This window comes from Cryptomeria japonica, chromosome 9 (assembly GCF_030272615.1).
Source record: "Cryptomeria japonica chromosome 9, Sugi_1.0, whole genome shotgun sequence".
NCBI lineage: Eukaryota > Viridiplantae > Streptophyta > Pinopsida > Cupressales > Cupressaceae > Cryptomeria > Cryptomeria japonica.
This window is the reverse complement of record NC_081413.1, coordinates 703,695,128-703,716,865: the sequence shown is the minus strand read 5'-3', so window position 1 is coordinate 703,716,865 and position 21,738 is coordinate 703,695,128.

The window sequence follows — 21,738 nt, the reverse complement described above, 5'->3', positions numbered from 1 at the left end:
AAATTTATCCTATTCTAGAATCATATAGAGTTCTATATCTTAAAGCATATAAATAAAGCATCCATATATATCAATGTTATCCAAATCATGAAATCATATAAGTTCTAAATCCATAATGCATAAAATAAAGCATCCATAATAGTCTCAACATGAAAATCACTGAAATGCTAGGATGAGTCGGGGCAGGGCCTCACAGCTTGTTTAGCCAAGTCAAGCATTATACGTATTTAACCTACAAGATGCCCCATCTTGTACAATGCTAGGGGCTTACATTTACTTATTTGGAACTATAGTTCTAACCAAAGTTGATAATTGGAAATCCTAAATCTTTTCTCATCCTTCCATTCTAATTGAGAGTATCACCTTTTATTGAAATTCTTTTGTGATGTCATGAAGATGGGAAATGAGATATAATATTAAGAATGTAGAAAAATGTTATTTTTGACTATTTATTTAGGAAGGAGATCGGCTCAAAATATTTTTACTTGAAAAGCATATGTTTATTAGTTTTTGGGGACTTACAGTTTAATTGTTAGTTTCATGAAAAGTTAACAATTTACTTTTAATAGAATGGAAAGAATGCACCATCTTAAGTGACATTAGCTCTTTGTGGGAGCACTCCCACTATATCAAATAACACATACAAATTTATGCATTAGTTAACAATACCCTAGTACTTAGGATGCCCTATTTTACAACCCATGCAAATTAAGGGATTTATTTTTGTTGACAATTGTTACTCATGGAAAACCTACACAAAACATACTTCTTGTGTGACACATACAAATCATTGTAGATTTTCAAATAGTATCCCTTTGTTCATCCTCAATAGTTTTTTTTGCATGATAAAGTTTATGAAACCTATGAAGCACTACCCTATTAACTCACCATTTCCACTTTTATATCTTACATAAACAACAAGAAAATGTCTGATCAAGTGCACACCAAATATCAAAACTAGCAACCAAAAATTATGAAGGTTCTTGAACAATCTAAAGTTCTCAAAACATATATTAATTGTGAAAATATTTCAACCAAACACGCAAATCTAAATTTTTCATAAACAATAAAGAAATAATCTCATAAATATGAATTACACCAAAGATAACAACATATCATGCTTGGACTTCACAAACTCTAGATTATAAAAATAAATGTTTACTAAAATTCTCAAACATAAACTAATAATGTGTGAAAACAACCTTAAAGTATGAAAACAAGAGCAACATGAAAAAGATTGACATAAAACATAGACTCTATCTTATGTTAGAACCCAAAATATGATACCATGTTAGGAATAGTATTTCACATTAAACTTGCAGATTGAAGGTAAAAGGGTAAAAATGTAGTATAAGAATAAAAATGAGTACATTAGGTATCCTTTGCTTCATTCTTCCATTCTGTAAATTCCCAATGTTTATGGTATGTGTAATCATAGTACAATTAGTTAACCTATTTAAATAAATTCTGTAAACCAATGACGTATGAGGTACAATCTATGTGGAATAAATCCACACACTAAATTTAGGCATAAATCACTATAACACCTCCATGTGATTGTGTGAGGGATTTATATAGTTCAAGATTAATATTCTAGTAGTTTGAATCTATTGCATTATTTGATCATTTAAAGATTCTTAATTTTATAGTTAGCAAGGAAGGGTTCCATGGGATAGCTAAGTACATATTGATCTTCGACCACTTTTTTTATAACAAATTTATTCTATATTTAACAAAAAAATTGATATATTATTCTTTAATGTATAATCTTGCAATAATAAATATGTAATATTTTATTTATATAAATCTTTTTCATTTTGTTTCTTAATTGTGCATGTAAGCCCCTTTGTTATGATATGATCTTCATTAATTTGATTTGTTAATGTAGGTTCTTCCTATCCAAGGGATCACAAGTCATTTGTCATTATTGTCATAGCTTCATTCCTTATTTTTATCTAATTGATTTCTTCCTAGTATTCAATTTTTTTATCTATTTTTTTTTATAATGATAATGACTATATTCTAGAGTTATAATTCTTTGATCTTTTCAGATTGAGTAATTACTTTGTTTACTTTAAACCCTTTAATATTTTTTTAGCATATGTATTATATTTCGTTTGTGTGTGAAGTTTGTTTTGTTCCTCTAAATAATCACCTGCTCTCTCTTCCTTTCTTATAAGTATCCATCATGTTCCTATTTTTCTAGATGCCTATTGTGTACCTATTACTCTTCAAAGATATCCTATATTGCTTCTATGAACTTGCACATACTATAGATTTTATATTCTTTTAATTTTTTGTTTTCTATTTTTAGACTTTTTAGTCATTCCTTATTGGTCATCTATTTTTTCATTTACTGCCTCTATTTTGCTTCTTGTGTGCTAAATTCTCAAATTTATTCATTGTGTTTTAAACTTATGTTTCTTTTTAGGCTCTTACAATCCATTTTTGAGTAACAAGGTGAAGAAATCATGCAATATTAACTTTCTTATGTGATTACAAATTTTTAAAGATTACCAAAATTGAAATGAACACGTGATTGTACCATTTGACATAAATATAAAAACAACCACACTAAAAGAGACACTAGATTTACATGGAGAAACCCTTTTGGAAAAAAAAACTCCACCACAGAACAAGTATAAAATAATAAATAACTCCTCAAGTGACTCCTCATGGGTGCCAATCCCAAAGCCACTTAGTGTTTACACATTTTGAGTGCTCCATTGCTTGCGGTGATTGTTCAAATCCCCAAATGGACACCTTATCCTAACATCCATCATATTTTATTTTTCTATTGTAGTTATTTAGGGTTATCACTTTGTTTAATTGACCACTTTGCATTCCCCTACCAAGTAAACATACTCATGGAAATTCTTACATTGGAGAGGAATACATTTACACTCTATCAATTGAATTTATTTTGGATAACCAACTATTAGACCTTTTTGTAGAGGTTGGTGAAAGTCCAATTTAACATAGATTCTCGTGTAGTTTGTAAATACTATTCTTCTCTAGAGCCATGCTTATTCATCTTTGATGAGTTCAATACATTAGCCATAACACATGAGGAATGATATATAATTGAATAAAAAAAAACTATCTTAAATAAATTTCTTTGATTGTATCAAGACATGTGTTAGAATTTATTGAATAGTCATATATTCCCAAAAGTAAGGGCCTCTAGAAAACCTATTCACAATCAACATCATTTGCTAAGATTTCAATGAAAACCCCACAAGGATAAGTTTTATTCTCATTTATCTTGAAATTCCTTCACGCTTCATGGTGAAATATTCTAAATTTTCCATCTTAAACCACATAACCAAAAATATGCAAATGAAACTCTTAATGACCGATATGAATATTAACTTTCATATACTCCATTCACAATTCTAACCATCTCCATTTCATTCATTACAAGATAAACATTTCAAAGATTATGAAATTGATAAATTTATTATATATTTTGTAACCCTTAAAAACAAAATAATAATATTTTTCTATTTCCATTCCTTCCTTATTAAGAAGCCTCCAAACTAACTAAATGCCCCTCCCATTTTTATTTTGTTACACATGCATCCAAAAACTTTAGTACTATATTACTATTTTTTGCCATAGTAATATTAAATAAATGCAAAGTAAAAAGATCCTTATACCTTTGAAGTTATAGTCTTGGATTCCCAAATGCGTATATATCCACTCACAAGGTGTATGAACTAAGAAACACAAGAATAACTTTAATTGGAATGACATAAAATTAATAAAGTGGAATTTATTCTTGAAATTGAAAGAAGAGCTAATATTTCTTTGGATGCCTTTGATAAGGTGCACTCATAATTCAACATTTGCTAACATTGACTCAAAATTTAATGTCTCTTCAAATCATTGTAACGACTTGTGGGGAACAATATGTCCCATGTAATTGGAATATATGCTTCTAAATATTATCTAAAGGTATAATTATCATAATATTAATTTGCTAAAATCTTCTACTTAGGCCACATGGAATTGTAAATTTTTTTATTGAATAAATCAGTACCCATCACAAGAACAACAAACAATTAGTTAAAATGTAAATAACTAGACTAGAAAATGAAATAACTTAGGAAAGTCACAGTCCTCCACTTGACTTGTTTGGTGCATTAATGATTGCATTAGCTAAAACTATTCTATCTATTGTCTTAATTAGCACTAGTTTTTTAGGGTTTCTTTTAGTTTGGACTTGGTAGTAGGTTTATACACAACTGTTCATGCATTGGGTTATATTGCATAAACTAAGTTTAAAATTTAATTGTTGTTTTATTGATCTACATGTTAAATATCTTAAGTGAGTGACAACCATCATGTATTTATAGATAGTCTCAAGTCATTAGTTCTTATTGAACAATTAAAAATTATCTAAGAAAATATTATAAATAAAATGACTTAAACTAAAGATGTTATTTATAATAATTGATGTGTGCTTCGTTTACTAATAAAATTGATCTTAGTAATAACAATAATTAATTCATTTTAGATTTAATTATCATAAAATAAACATTTGAATTGAGATTGCACAAGAAACAAGTAATGAAAGTGGGGATAACCCAAAGAGTGATTGACAAGCTTGTACTAAGATTTTGGGTTCTTCCAATGTAGGTCCAAGGTTCAAGTCTCGCCAAGTTTACCCAATGATGATGACTTTCGTATTAATGTCAATAGATTTCCACAATCCATTCAACTGTCTATGTATGCTTTTAGATTTAATTGTGTGAGTGGTTTTTTTGCATCAACGTTCCAAATCACACTCGACGACCCATCATCAAGATGATAGAGAGCATAAGGAGATAAAAATGATTGAGCCTCTTCATTCTCTCTATCATCTTGATGATGTATCAAAGTGATCCAAAATGTTGATGCAAAAAATACACTCACACAATCAAATCTAGAAGCATTCACATATGACTTTTAGATTGTCATCATCATTTGAGGATTCAATAAGGGGTCACCTTATCTTAAGCGATTATTTGAAGGAATTTAATTGAGTGAATCTCCAAATCGTTGGGCTACCCCTATTGATTCCACCTCATTAAAAAAGGTAATGAAAGAAGAGGAAAGTTAAGAAATGTGTGTCTAGAATTGTTGTAAAATTTGAAGGAGGTTGCAGAAGACTAATAAGTTGACTAGAGGGAATATCAAACATGTGCAAAGCCTTCTAAAAGGCTTGTCATATCATCATGTCCAAATTATCCCATTCATGATCAAATGACACACTTGTAACAACCTAGCATACTTACGACCTACATGGACACACTCATGTTAAAAGAGGGTGCTTGAATATCATGCACAAATGATCATATATAATCTAAGATGTTGCTTGAATCTTCGTACAAGTGAGACATATTATGTAGCTTATACAGATGTTCAAAAAAATGACATAAAAAGGGAAAATGATGTAAATAATTGGAATATTTATGCCTAGAACACATTTGGGGAGTTTCCTTAGTTAAATCCTAAAGTATAAAAGAGGTAGATGTTTGTCTCACATTCAATTGTTGTAGCAACACTAGTGTGTGTAGAAGCTCAAATGGTAGATTTTCATCAATAACATACGTGTGCAGGCCACGTGCAGGCATATTTTCAAAAATAGAAATTTTCCATAATAGAGACACTTGGAACCAAATGAAGTTAAAAACATATTAGGGTTGTCTTTTTGCAAATAAGGTTACTATTAAATATGATAACACTAATATAGTGGTGTCTATGATGACATAAAGCTTGCAGATAGGGATAAAGCATATAGTTAACAATATGAGTCATACTTGGTGACATGCAATTTTATTGGGTGCACACTGAGCTTAAGAATGGTCATACATATAATTCATGTCTATTGATGATGAACATCAAACTAAATGCAAAAATGAAGGAATATGTGTGAGGTATGGAATTTTAAAATCTATAAAAGCATATGCATTAAGAGGACTAAAAGCATTGCATCAACATCTTAAGCATTGCATTATTATGTGACATCTACAAATATTTCTAACATTGCTAAGGTCTTTGAAATATAAAAAAAAGTGTAATCTTCTCTCTATCCAAAATACAAACCTCGATGTATTTTTCAATAGAACTCTCTATCTAATAGTAGGTACAAAATCTAAAAATGTAATGTTGAAGTTCACATTGACAATAAATAGACCAGTAGTAGAAGGAATGGATTGTGTGGAAAGAATTTTATCCTAAACCATTGCATGGCATGACCTAGTATTGTGGTATTTTTTTATCAACTAGTAGCTCATCACAAGTAGTAGCTCTGAAATCCATAATTATATCTTAATTTGCAATTAGTGGTTACAAGAAAACAAGTCGTCACACATGGATACATTAAATCAGCAATATCCAAGCACATTATATCTCTTCTTCTATTTATGAGACTCAATTTCATCTTTAATTTAGCCTTGGTTGTTGTTTATCATTTGATCCTTTAGTAAAACCTAGTTTATTGTAAGCAAGCATTTATTTTCTGTATATTATTATTATTATACTTGTGAGATATTTTTCATCAAATAATTATATTATGTTCATTATAGTAAATTTAAATTGTTATGAATAAGTTGATATATAATATGTTTATATTGGGTAAGTTATAAGTAATAGTGGTATAAAATTATTCTTATATTAGAAATACATAAAAGTATAAATAAATGTGTAAGACTAGGAAATGGAAGTATACCGAACATGTTATTTAATATCAACATTTTAAGCCCAATTCATTAAATGAAGACTTGTAACATCTAAACCAGAAAAATACATTAAAAAATATGCTCCTCACTCAAAACATCCAAACTGAAAGACTTCAACAAAAAATCCAATAAAAATTATAAAATATTAAAAATCTTAAAAAAAAGAAGCTAACACAATACACCAATATATCAATACATGATTCTTTCACATTAAATACAATAATATTAAATATACATCTATTTTTACATATAACATTAACAATCAAACCCAAATATACATATTGAAAAATATACTCCTCGCTCGTAACATATAAACAAAAAAAAACTCCACACTAAAATAGACACTCCTCACTCATAAATCGAAACAAAAACCCTTAAAAATATACAAAAATATTAATCAAAATCTTCCATAAAAAGGTGACATGGCTTCCTTCACAATCAATACCATATCCAAATGGATAAAACTTTAAAAGAGTGATAATATATTTCTTTTTGGTTTAGCTAATGTTTCCTTCCCTTATCCCATCATCTTGCACCAAACCAATCATTACAAAATTGACATTCACAAGATATGCTTGCAATTTGACAATGAAATGGCAATGGCCCATATAAATAATAATACTATAATGGCAATGATAATGAAATGGCATATATAATAATAATAATAGTGGATTTATTTCCCTCTTAATTACAATGCTTCTAAGGGATAAAAACCATGATTGTAAGGTGGGTGTATTGTAGGTGAAAAGGAAGTGTCCCAACGACAAGGTTGTTGAAGAAAATATATACATATAGTCCTAGACACTCAAAGAATACCTTATTTTTTAATACACAATTACTACCAACTACTATCAACTACTTATCAATTCTCTTTTCTTGAAAAGGGAGCTTCAAACAAGCTTCTCTTACACGACTGTGTGTGGATATATACAATGTGTATATGTAGTTTACATATGGTTCATGCTTTCACTTTTGTGTGTATATATATGACATAATGGTTATTGCCTTTTACTTTTTAGACTTGGGATTGGACTTTTGATATGAAATTCAGGCTGCTTTTGTTTTCTTTGACAAGTGAAAACACTTTTTATTTTAACCATGGATTTTTACTTCATTCTCAAAGTCATCTTAGGTTTAACTAACTAATTTGATTGAAACATACGTAATATCTTCATTTTCTTTTTGATAATAGGAATTGCCATGTAAAAAAACATATTAATTTATTAATTATTACTTAAGGTTTTGAAAAGGAAACCTTGTGAAATATTTGGTGGATTGTATTATAAGTTTTTAGTCACGAGTGGCCTTACTTTTCAAATCAAATCATTTTCATTGAAGTGACATTAGATTTCAAAAGCATGCAAATAAAAAAGTGAGGGTGTGTATTTATGAATGAGTGTTTTATATATGTTTTTTTTGGGGTAAATAAGTATTTTTTATATTATTATATTCGAAAGTTCTTTTTTGGAAAAAAAAAAGAGTTATGGTATATTAAAAATGTTTATTGTTGATTATGGGGTGTAGACTGATTGGTCGAGCTATTGAAAGACACTGACGATCGATGCAAGTTCAAACCTCATCTCGGTCGAAAGAGTCGTTTTATCCAACCATGCCCAGGGTGGGTCCCATGCAAGATTTTGCATGGCCTAGAGGATTACTCTCACTTTCCTGAAGTCCCGGGGACACCTCTGAGTTAACAAAAGGATAAATTATTGTAATTATTGTTAGTAATTTTGAATTTTGTTTGGTAAATAAATTATAATAAATATATTTTTGGGGAATTCTAACAACTAACAGTATTATATATAGAGAGTGAAGGCAGTTTTAGTCAAGGGTGTTCTTAATAAAATAGAAAAACTTAATTATCTTATGATGTCATTAGAAGGTATAATTCAAAGAAAAGAGGAACACAAAAGTGTAGAGATGAAAATGTAGTTAGTTTGAATAACACTAATGAGTAGTAAGAGATTATTTTGGTTGTCTGCCATAATGCAAATACTAGGTGTTTCTCTAGTAGTATAACACTTTAAAGTTTGCAACCTTCATCTTCACTACACTAATGTGATAACTAAACCCAATTCCAATAAGTTTGAAGATAATATGGGAAATAGCAGTGAAGGACTTATTGTATAAGAGAATAGCTCTCATATATTTCATATTTCATGTTATTATCTTTTACACTCATGGGTCTTGGTGATCAAAATAGTAATTATGCACTTATATGGAGATCAATCCTAGTTTCGATACTGCAAAGGAACAACACCATTGGTTATAAAAGCCAAGATGCAATGATATTCTTTTGAATGGACTAGACTCTCAATCAACAGGTTATCTTAAGCATGCAAGTGCCAATATAACCAAGAGGGGACATATGAGGCATGAGAGTATGGGGACATCTGTTGGCATTGTGTTGTCATTGATGTCAACCGGTATGGGATGACCACTGGTAGATGAGATGTATGTGCAACACTGCTATGAAGGAGTACAGGATGTGATATCTTAGATATCACCTTGTGTTGCAGAACACTGGTAAGGTAAGGAAGATGCCCTCAAGAGTTAGCTGCACACAAATTAATGGCTGACTTTGTGTGATGAGATAGAGAGGTGTTTGAGCGGTTGAGGCAGAATGTTATCTGAATCACATCCACACCAGAAGAGAAGATTGAACAGATCACCGGTATGCTGTGAGGTTGCAAAACAACAGGACTCCCATCGGATGAAGATGCAGTCATCATGAGAAGCAATGACTAACAATGTATGTGCTCACATTGGTTCACATATGACTATTTGAAGATATGTTGCACAAACAGGGAACTCACATGAGCAGATGACAAGGTGTTCCTCCACCAAGAAAGTGGAGCTTATCCCCTATATGCATTAAAGTGCATTATAGTTTGGTGGGATAAGAGTAAATAGGTAAAGGCAAGGTCTTGAAGGACCACTCTAGATCCACCAGTAAATTGAGGGAATGCCTTAAGTGCATGAGATCAGGGTTATGCACTGGACCGACAAAGAAGGCATGTTGAGATGCTGATACAATAGAAGAGTGGTGTGTTAGTCATTTAGACAAACCAGCTGAGCAGATATAGTTAGAGGAGAATGGTCTTACCAATGAAGGAGTCTAGTGAAGGATGATGACTGATATCATCAAGAGTGATAACCGGTATGTAAGGCTCACCAGTAATATGAGAAAGGTGTAGAATGTAGATATGATAAGGTTACCGGTACAGTGTGTGGTACCGGCGAGGTTAATGAATCGGTAGGAAATAGGAACCGGTTGAGTGGTTGGTCGGTGATCCCATTTGGACCAACATGAAGTGCCAAGCTAGCAGTTAGTCAATATGGATGCTACATGGAGTCAACGTGGCGAACATGCGTGTGGATAAAAGATGGAATGTACATCAATAGGGTTGTTGCAGGGTTGGTCGACTTTAATGAGAAGTCACTCAAATCACGGGACATGTTGCAGAGCTATTGCAGGGGTTTGAGGCTCGAGGTCTAGAAAACAACTACGAGTCAGTTAAGAGTGATTGAGAAGATGAAGGCGACGGAGGAAATAACATGACAATTCTTTCATGATTGACCAAGGGATCAACTATTAGGGTAAAAAGCAAGTCGCTAGAGATGGAAGGCATGATCTAGGAGATGCGAATATGGCGGAGTTGTGCAATCGGATGTCAGAAAGATCAGATCATGCAAGATATGATTGGATTTGGTCTGCCTCCAAGATGGTGAGGAAACCCTAACCGCCTGGATCTTGAATTGGTTTTTGGAGGGAAAACCTGGCTATAAGTGTGGGGGCTGAAGAGAATGTTTGTTGTTGTTGAACAGAAGAATATTGTGCGATTGTGAAGTTGTAGACTTCTGCAAGCAAGAGAAAATCAGCCAAGTGCTCGATGAGCATCTGTGAAGAGAGTGAGAGTAAGAGAGAACCTGGTTGAAGCATTCAACTGGTTGGAGAGAAGAACGGGTAGTATTCACACCGACATAACAGAGGTAAAGGAGACTATAGAGAAGATAGACAAAAAACTAGCAGAGAGTTGAATCGGTGAACAGTAGAGCGGTGAGGAGGAGATATAGTGAGAGCAATTTAGAAGAGAGATAAATTGGTAAGGCATACCAGCAAAGAAGCAGCAGGTGAAGAGAAACAAAGAAGTAAGTTGGTGAAGTAGAGAAGGTATCTCACCGACAAAGTAAGATATGTATAATGGTTGCAAGATTCACTTGTAACAAGATAACTACTTATGTATTTGATGTTTACATTGTGAACATTGAGTTGCAGCTCGGTGCAGGGGTTGGTGCTCCTTTGGGTTGTAGCCCATAAATCAGGTAGGGGTTGGTGCTCCTTGGGTTGGTGCCCTAAAATTTTTAACTGTGTTATTGTGAGGTTGGACTGGAGTAGTAGACTCCAACAACATTGCTCACTGAGATTTTTCCCATCTTGGGTTTTCCTCATATATGCTAGTGTTATGTGATGTCCCCTTGTGAGTGTGTTTGCATTTAAGTTAGTCTCCTCCATAACCGATAAGTCTCCATTGAGTTAAATCTATCAACCTGTATGCTCACATAGGATTGCAAAAGTGAAAGAGATTTGAGAACCATTGATTCACCCCCTCCCCCTCTCAGTGGTGCATTGTGTCTAACAATTGGTATCAGAGCCTAGGTTCCTAGTTAGAAGAGTATTCTCCAACTTGGGTAGATTTCGGCTTAAGGACACAATGGTTTGTTTATTGTCTACCTCTGCTCTAGTATTTGATGGTTCAAATTTTTCTATCTAGAGTTGTAGAATGGAAATTTTCCTATCTTCTTTAGGGTTTGATGTATGGATGTTAGTAGTTAATGGTCTCCCTAGAAAGGTCAATCTTCCTATCGGATTTTTAGAAGAAAGAAGAAACCAGTGCAATGAAGAAGCCATGAAGGGTATTCTCAGTGGACTCACCGGTGATGTCTCTTCATAGGTGGACAGGTGTAAAACAACAAAGACCTTATGGGAAAGATTGAAGAAGCTCTATGGAAATGAACCCTCAACTGTAGAACTAGAAATTGAAGCAAATATGAGAAATACCTCTCATATTTATTTGGATGATGAAGATAGATCTGCTAGCAACCATAGTAGTGATGAAGAAGGAGCTCAACTCTTCGTGGCCCAAGAATCTAAAAGTGGATGGGCAAACAACTCCCCTCAACAAGATGTGTTGAGCAGTGATGATGATGAAGAGGAAGATAGATCTTTCCATCAAGATCCTTCTGATGATGAATAAGCAGCAGAAGTTGACCTTGAAGGAGAGCTTGTAAAAACACTTGAAGAACTCAATAGAGTTAAAAGGGAATACAAGCTATTCAAGAATGCTGCTATTGTGGAGCAGAACCGGTTAGTCAAATGCCTTGAAGAATCTTGGAAATGCATTTGAGGGTTGAAGTCTCAGGAAGAAGACACCAAGAAATGCTGGTGTGAAGATCTAGCCTCTCAGCTAGAGATAAAAGACAAAAAACTTCAGTGGCTGCTTGAAGAGAACAAAGGCCAGACCTTTCTAGTTAGATGTGTTCCTCTAAAGAAGGTTGACTTGACCACAATTGGTGTGGACTTGTAGACAAAAGTGAAGATCAATGCTGCAAGAAGGAATCTTCATGCAGATCCTAGAGGTAAGGGGAAGATGGAAGAAGAAAAATTCACTAGAAGTAGGAAGAGGAGGAAGCAGCAAAGGAGACCCTCTACTGGCAGAGGACAGAAAAATGCTACCACCCACAAGGGGAAGCAAGTGTGGGAGAAGAAGAAGAGATCAGATGAAAGAGGTGCTCAAAATGGACAACCAAGGATCCATTCTCAAAAAGGAAAAGATGGGGATGCAAAACCAGAAAGATATCCTCATGTATGGAAAAGTAAATATGTAAGTCATATGTCGTCATTTACCAGTTACTTCTTTACATGTAATGATTATGGCCATAAGGTAAGGGAATGCAGAAAGAGATCTAGAAAGGATAATGTAGGATCACATAGAAATCATGCTCATGGGAAGGATGTATCTAGATGTAGATACATGCATGTCCCTTCACTTGGTTATGCAAATATTGTTTGCCATAACTACAATGGATATGGCCATAGAGAGTTTGAATGCAAGAAGAGGAACTTGCAGTTACATGGAGGCAAACAAAATGGTCATGCTCTGCAGATAAGTGAAAACAGAGCATATGGAAGGTAGAGACCTGCATGGAACCAAAGGAGAAATATCCCTACAGGAGTAAGAGGTCCACCAATTCCGATTTCTAGTCAAAGAAACATGACCAGAAGAAGATGGTCAAACTGGTATATCAAGAGATTCCTAAATCTTGAAGTTGGGATGGATGTTGTGTGCTACTATAGCACTACTTCTGGCTGTGATAAGAAATTAGGAGATGGAAAGACCTATCTTTAGAAGAAGGAAAGACCTGCTCCCAAGCCTGAAAATGAGAAGAAGAATAAGACCAAGAAGGTATGGAGAAATAATACCATGGACCGGCACTGTGCACTCAGCGCATAAGTGATATTTCCTAAGGCCTAAAGGAGATGTAGGATCTTAGGGGGAGTAGCACTTTGAATTTATCTTCCACCCCCTTAGTGAAGAAGGCAACATGAAAGAATATGATGTTGTTGGTATGAAGGATGAAAATGTAAAGATAAGTGTGTGTAGATGTTGCCTTGACTACACACCTACAGATCGGTGATGGATCACCATTGCATGTTTCAAAGAGTGAAGGTTAACAATTGGTATCAGATGTTAACCGGTATGTGCAGGATGTTATCAACATGGATGCTAATAGGTATCTAGAGGTTATGTAAGACAATGAGGATGGAGAGCATTGCATTAGCCTTAGTAGTATGGAGTGAAATTATGTCTTAGGAGGTGTTGATGAAGAACTGAAAGACATATGTTGGACCTAGTTGTTGATCACGCAGGCTTGCATGTTTTTGGGCTAACCGGTTTGTCTCTTGGCATGATGATGTCATTGTATGGCATTGGGAAGATTTAGGATCATGTCATAGACTGTGGTGGATACAATGGAGTTGAAGGATCATCAGATGATCACATATGCACAACTAAATTGGTATATTGAAAATATTGGAGTTGCGGTATTGTACCTGACTGGAGATAAGAACCTGAGATATATGACTCAGGGGGAGTTAAAGTGCTCATGTTGAAGAGCTAGCTTGTTTGAACTTGCAAAGGATACTGATTGCCCAAACTACAGGAGATGAAAATTGCAGAAGTATTGTAGGTTGACCGGTAGGTAATTAGTATTCACTGACACATCAACCATTGGTATAATTGATGTCAGTTGATGGTTAAGTTCCCCACCTCAAGTATTGTGACTTAAGAATATGTAACAACAGGTAACAAGATGACAAGTGGTATCAAAAGAAGTGTTACATCCAATAAAGACAAAGGGGGAGAAAAGTATTTTGTTAGTGACCGGTACATACAAGAGAAATAATATCCTGACAGTGCCCTTTTCCATTGTTGTCAAAGGGGGAGAAGGATTCTATAGTATACCACATACTACATGTGTGTAAATCCATGGATCACAGTAAGGGGGAGAAAGACTATGTAGTATGCCAGATACTACATGTGTTGACATCAATGCCAAAGGGGGAGATTGTTGACATTGTGTTGTCATTGATATCAACTGGTATGGGATGACCACCGGTAGATGAGATGTATGTGAATCACTGCTATGAAGGAGTAAATGATGTGATATCTTGGATATCACCTTGTATTGTAGAACACCGGTAAGGTAAGGAAGATGACCTCAGGAGTCATTTGCACACAAGTTAATGCCTGACTTTGTGTGATGAGATAGAGAGGTGTTTGAGCGGTTGAGGCAGAATGTTATCTGAATCACATCCACGTAGGAAGAGAAGATTGAACAGATCACTGGTATGTTGTGAGGTTGCAAAACAACAGAACTCCCATCAGATGAAGATGAAATCATCATGAGAAGCAATGAATGACAGTGTATGTGCTCACACTGATTCACATATGACGGTTTGAAGATATGCTGCACAAATAGGGAACTCACATGAGCAGATGACAAGGTGTTCCTCCACCAAGTAAGTGGAGCTTATCCCCTATATGCATTAAAGTGCATTATAGTTTGGTGGGATAATAGTAAATAGGTAAAGGCAAGGTCTTCAAGGATCACTCTAGATCCACCAATAAATTGAGGGAATGCCTTAAGTGCATGAGATCAGGGTTATGCACTGGACTGACAGAGAAGGCATGCTGAGATGCTGATACATCAAAAGAGTGGTGTGTTTGTCATTCAGACAAATTGGCTGAGCAGATATAGTCAGAGGAGAATGGTCTGGCCGATGAAGGAGTCTAGTGAAGGATGATGACTGACATCATCAATTGTGATAACTGGTATGTAAGGCTCACCGTTAATATGAGGAAGGTGCAAAATGTAGATATGATAAGGTTACCGGTACAGTGTGTGGTACCGGCAAGGTTAATGAATTGGCAGGAAATAGGAACCGGTTGAGTGGTTGGTCGGTGATCCTATTTGGACCAACATGAAGTGCCAAGCTGGCAGTTAGTCAATATGGATGCCACATGGAGTCAACCTAGCAAACATGCGTGTGGATAAAAGATGGAATGTACATCGACAGGGTTGTTGCAGGGTTGGTCAACTTTAATGAGAAGTCACTCAAGTCACGAGACATGTTGTAGAGCTATTGTAGGGGTTTGAGGCTCGAGGTCTGGAAGACAACTACGAGTTAGCTAAGAGTGATTGAGATGATCGAGGTGATGAAGGAAACAACACGATAGTTCTTTCGTGATTAACCAAGGAATGAACTATTAGGGTAAAAAGCAAGTCGCCAGAGATGGAAGGCGTGATCTAGGAGATGCGAATATGTCAGAGTTGTGCAATCAGATGTCAAAAAGATCAGATCATGCAAGATCTGATTGGATTTGGTCTTCCTCGAGGATGGTGAGGAAACCCTAACTGCCTGGATTCTGAATTGGTATTTGGAGGGAAAACCTGGCTATAAGTGTGGGGGCCAAAGAGAATGTTTGTTGTTGTTGAATAGAATAATATTGTGCAATTGCGAAGTTCAAGACTTCTGCAAGCAAGAGAAAATCAACCAAGTGCTCGACGAGCATCTGTGAAGAGAGTGAGAGTAAGAGAGAATCTAGTTGAAGCTTTCAACCAGTTGGAGAGAAGAACAGGTAGTATTCATACCGATAGAGAGTTGAATCAGTGAAGTGAAGAGCGGTGAGGAGGAGATACAATGAGAGCAATTCAGAAGAGAGATAAACTGGTAGGGCGTACCAACAAAGAAGCAGCTAGTGAAGAGTAGCAGAGAAGTAAGTTGGTGAAGTAGAGAAGATATCTCACCGACAAAGTAAGATATGTATAATGGTTGTAAGTTTCACTTGTAACAAGATAACTACTTGTGTATTTGATGTTTACACTGTGAACATTGAGTTGTAGCTCAATGCAGGAGTTGGTGCTCCTTTGGGTTGTAGCCCATAAATCAGGTAGGGGTTGGTGCCATAAACTTTGTAACTATGTTTATTGTGAGGTTGGACTCGAGCAATAGACTCCAACAACATTTCTCACCGAGTTTTTTCCCATCTTGGGTTTTCCTCATGTATGTTGGTGTTATGTGATGTCCCCTTGTGTTGTGTTTGCATTTAAGTTAGTCTCCTCCATAACCGATAAGTCTGCATTGAGTTAAATCTATCAACCAGTATGCTCACATAGGATTGCAAAAGTGAGAGATTTGAGAACCACTGATTCACCCCCTCCCCCTCTTAGTGGTGCATTGTGTCTAACAACATCCTTGTGCACACAAGTCCTTTAAGGGGACTTGGTGGGTATATGCAAATATAGTCAGCATAACCATACCTTCATATTCAAAGTTATATTGAAACTTGTTGGATCATGCATGAGAAAACCAAGAAACATGTGAGACAACAAAAATATGCCCCAATGTACACCAATCAAGAGACACCAAGATATAAAAAGTTCGAGGCAATCCTGAGTAGGTATATTCTGTTGGCATTGGATTGCCATGGATGCCACCATTCACTTGTAGAGTAAGAAGAAAGTAATTTTCGCATTTTGTCAACATTCACTTATAGAATCAAAAGAAAGTCTTTTCATAATTTCGCAGGTTAACACACTACATTGATGAAGCTTGTTGCAAAACCGCAACAAGGGAAATGGATTTCGCCATTTTGCAAGTAGGTATTGACTCCACACGAAGCTGTGATTTTTCCATTTTGCAAGTCTGGACTCCATGATGGTCAAGTCACTCGTGATATAGCGATGAAGTAGTCTATGGAGTAAAGTCAAATATTTTTTACTATTTCGCAAGAAGGGATTAAGTGGTCCCCATCCAATGCGTGATATAATGATTAAATTAGTGATATCGCTATTTATTAGGCATGGACCCCACCATAACCAAGTCATCAACGATACAATGAAGTAAGTAAGTGATATCATTATTTCACAAATATGGACCCCACCACAGTTGGATCATCTACGATATAGTGATGAATAAGTTTGTGGGGAGAAGAGAAAGGTGTTTTTGCTATTTCACTGGTCAACACGTAGAGTTGACTAAAGCCTTGTGATATAGTGATAAAAAGGAAAGTTATTGTTGTTTTGCATACTTGACAATGTTGACCATTGAGCACTTTGTGATATAGTGATAAAGGAGATAAAATGAAAGGTTGATGTGGTTGATGATTTGGTGCATGGAATCGATACAGTGACAGCATTGACCAAGTCTTTTTGGTCAAATCAAGCAAATCGATAGTCCACATTTAAAGGTATTGAAGAGTTCAGTTTGGTGTGCTAATAGAGATTCTGGAAACTTGAATTTCCAACTTTTAAATGTATTTTTAATGGTTACAAATTAAAGATAATAAGAATAGAGTGGAAATCAACTAAATGGACGATCCTAACGTAACATAGAGAATTGTATAAATCATGTTTTATAAAATCGATGCAAACTTTTTTTCTTTGATCTGTGATGATGTATGAACCAAATGACCTAATGGAAGCAAATGAAGAGTATATAAAGAGGTTGCTTGTCAACAAAGCATAATGATGCAGGAGTTGTTGATGAATGTTGGATCGAGAAGAAGAGAGTTGCAGAGCTGAAAGAGAGTGAACCAATTTTCTAAAGGAGTGGAGCAGAACTATTGAAGCTTCATAATTTTTTATTGTATTACTTCAAGATTGTAGTCTTGCAGGTTAGTGTAGGGGATTGGTGTCTCCTAAAGGTTGGTGCCTTCAAATTTAGTGATTGTAAAAGGATTGACATCCATAAAATCTAAGGGATTGGTGTCTCTTGAAGGTTGGTGCCTTGAAACTTATTGTAATCATTTGAAACATTTGTGAGGCTAGATTTGGATAGTAACTCCAAGCAGTATTTTTCACATTGTGGTTTTTCCCATCTTGGGTTGCCCACGTATATTATGGTGTTGTGTGATGTGTTATTGATCTTTTCATTCTTCTACATTATACATTTATTTTCTTGTGAAGTTTGAAAAGTGGTTTTTGTATACACTGATTCAACCCCCCCTTCTCAGTGTATTTGTGTGTTTAACATAGTCATGGGACAAAAGATTAAATCAAAGCAAAAGATCAATGCATGCAAACAACTTTTTTGGCCAACACACATATCTTGCTAATAGGTAGTACAAGTAGTGGGATAAAACTACTAGGCATGGGAAGGATGCATCCCAATGGGCATGATGGATAAAAAGATCATTGTAAGGAAAATGACATGCTGACTAGGGAACACGGGCAAGAATGACATAAGCTTGATTTTGGGTGACACACTATTGATGACTATTAGGGATACACGCAAGTCAAGTAAGCTCAATTTGGCAGGAATCTCAATGTAATGGGATTAATTTTAGTGTGATGGGATCAAGCTAAGTGTGATGGGATCAAGCTCAATGTGATGGGATTATCCTTATTCACAATATTGGGATTACTCATCATCTCATCCGAAGGGAGGGGTGTGGGGAGTATAGATGTGGGAAATGAATCCATGAGGTGAAGGTGATGAAATCCTGCACGGATAGTGGATGGATGGCGATATGAATTGGATGGCAAGATGGAAGTGTAATGTATGGGACAAAAAGGGGATGGGTGGATAACGAGGGATGAGTACGTAATAAGTATCCAAATAGATAATAGATTTAATTTATTTACCTTGATGCTTGAGAAAAGGTTTTCACCAAGGTACTTTTCCATATTTCCACAGGGTGGTTTTCACTAATTGATGAATGTTTTTTCTTTACTTTTTTTATTTTTTTATTTTTTTGTATTTTTTATTTTTGAATGAATTTTTTGAATTTTTGAAAACTAGGATACCCCGAGAAGTGGGCCTAGAATCTCTTAAGGTGGATGATGTTGATTGGCTCATCTAAAGGTTCTCCTTTAGGTGTTGCTAGTTGATAGGCCCTAAATCCATATTTAACAAAGATGATATAGGGCACTAGCCAATTAGGCTCGAACTTTCCTTTCTTCTCTCAGTTTTGAAGATTTCTCCAATTTTGTATGGGCACAAGGTCACCAATCTTGAACTCATAGGTTGTGACCCTTTTTTTGTACTAGAGTTGAAGGCAAATCTGATATACATAAAGGTGATTCAAGGCATTGATATGTCTCTCATCAAGCAACTAAAGCTCTTGAAGCCTTGAAACCCTATATTCCTTGTTGGGGAGGATGTTTTGTAATGAAACAATTAACAAAGGAAGCTCAATCTTGTTGGCATGTTTGGCATAACTGATACAAATGGAGAATGATGACAGAACTGGTACAAGACTATTTGAGATGGCATTATGATGAAAAGATTCAGATTGCATGATGGATGACTTTGATCAGTTATTTATGTTGTCATTAATGGCAACTAATGTTTATTCATGTCTACTGATGTTTACTTATGTTGTATTGCATCATCTAAATATTTTGGTCTACCAGAGAGGGCTTATCGATAAAGAATCAAGAAACTAAGAATTAGGACCTTAATCGGTAAACGAGAAAATATTCTTATTGTATCTAGTGATTGGTGTGTTGGCATTGTGTTATCATTGATGTCAACTAGTATAGAAGAATGCAACTGGTATGATAGATTGCTAGTACTGATATCGTTGATGTCAACCGATATAGGATAACTACCGGTATGAGAGTTGTATGTGCAACACTGTCATGGAGGAGTATAGGATGAGATATCTTTGATATCACCTTGTGTTGTAGAACACCAGTAAGGTAAAGAAGAAAATGTCATTTAGATGAATGACCATTGGAGTCACGGGTACATAAGTTAGTGCCTAACTTGTGTGGATGAATTGGTAAGTTTACCGATACAGTGTATCATCGGTAAGGAAAGGATGTCAATTGATAAGTGTTGTGTTGACAGTGTGTAGTTGCTAACTGGCAAGCTCATGAATAGTGTACAAGCAGGATGGGCAAGGTGCTTGAGTTGTTGTTTGTGATGAAGAGGTAGAATGTTACCTAAATCACATCAACACTAGAGGAGAAGAATGAACCAGTCACCGGTATGTTGTGAGGTTACAGAACATCAGGACTCCCACTGGATGAAGGTGCAGTCACCATGTGAAGTGATGACTGATAGTGAATGTGCCCACATCGGATCACATGTCCCTGGTTGAAGATATGTTGCACAAACAGGGAAGTCACATGTGTGCATTATTGGATGTAGATGAAAAGGTATCACTCCACCGTTAAGTGGAGCTTATCTCCTATTATGCATAGTGTACATCATAGTTCAGTGAGATAAGGAAGAAGAGGTAAAGGCAAGTGTTTGAAGGCTCACACCGGATCTACTAGTGAAACAAAGGAATTCCCTGAGTGCATGAAATCAGGGTTATGCACTAGACTGAAAGAGAAGGCATCTTAGGATGCCGATGCAGATGAAGAGTGATGGGCTTGTCAACTTGACAAACTGGTTGAGATGATACTCAGTCTGATGATGAAGAAAGAAAAGTGGAGTAGTTGAAAATAGAGAATGAAATCGGCATGCAAATTCCTTAGATGGAAACCACTGAAGGTTGATGACATGATGTCATCGGGATGGCTACTGGTAAACATGAGAACCGGTAAGGAAGCAAAGAGGATAAGAGATGTGACTCCACCTGATAAGAATGAGCATACTATGGATAGACATGTTTGGTGACCGGTTAAGGTGTTCCACGGATAGTTCAGCAAAGAGAAGATATGAAGGTTAACTGGTAAAGTGTGAGATACCAGCAGGGTTAGTAAACTGGCAATAAAGAAGAATTGGTTGAGTGTTTGGTCAGTGATCTTATTCATACTGACACAGATGATCTCCCAGAGGTAGAGGCCAACATGGATGCCACATAGAGATGAAGTGGAAAGCTCGCAGAGGTCGATGAAGTATCATGTAGGGATAGGTATTCCTACAGGTGTGCATTTAATGTGGATCTCGTAATTTGTGGATCGGATCGGAGGAGTGTGGTTCGAGGAAGAATGAACGACAAAGAAAAATCAGGGAGTTGCTGGCACCTGGATCGAAGCTCAAAAATTATATTGGATGAGGACCTCAAGAAGGAAATAGCATAAATATTAATGGAATTTTGACAGATGTAGGTTGAGATACAGGGTTGTGTTTTCTATATTTGGAAAATGTGTATTGGAAGGTGCATCAATGGCGGTGATGAGAAAACAACTGCCTAGGTGATCAAATCGGATAAGATCTGATTGGATTTGGTTTGACTCAAGGTTGATGAGGAAACCCTAATTACCCATGTTTTTGAATTGGCTTTTGGCGAGAAAACCAAGTTATAAATAAGGAAGCCAGAATCATTGAAGGTTGCTGCAAAAGAGAAGAATATAGGGTTGCTGCGAAGTGATTGAGTGCTCCATGAGAGAGTTAGATCAGTTAGAGTGAAAACAGCAGAAGAGATTAGTGACTGAGTGAGTGAAGGTTAAACCAGTGATAGGGTTTAACAGAGGATTAACCAGTATG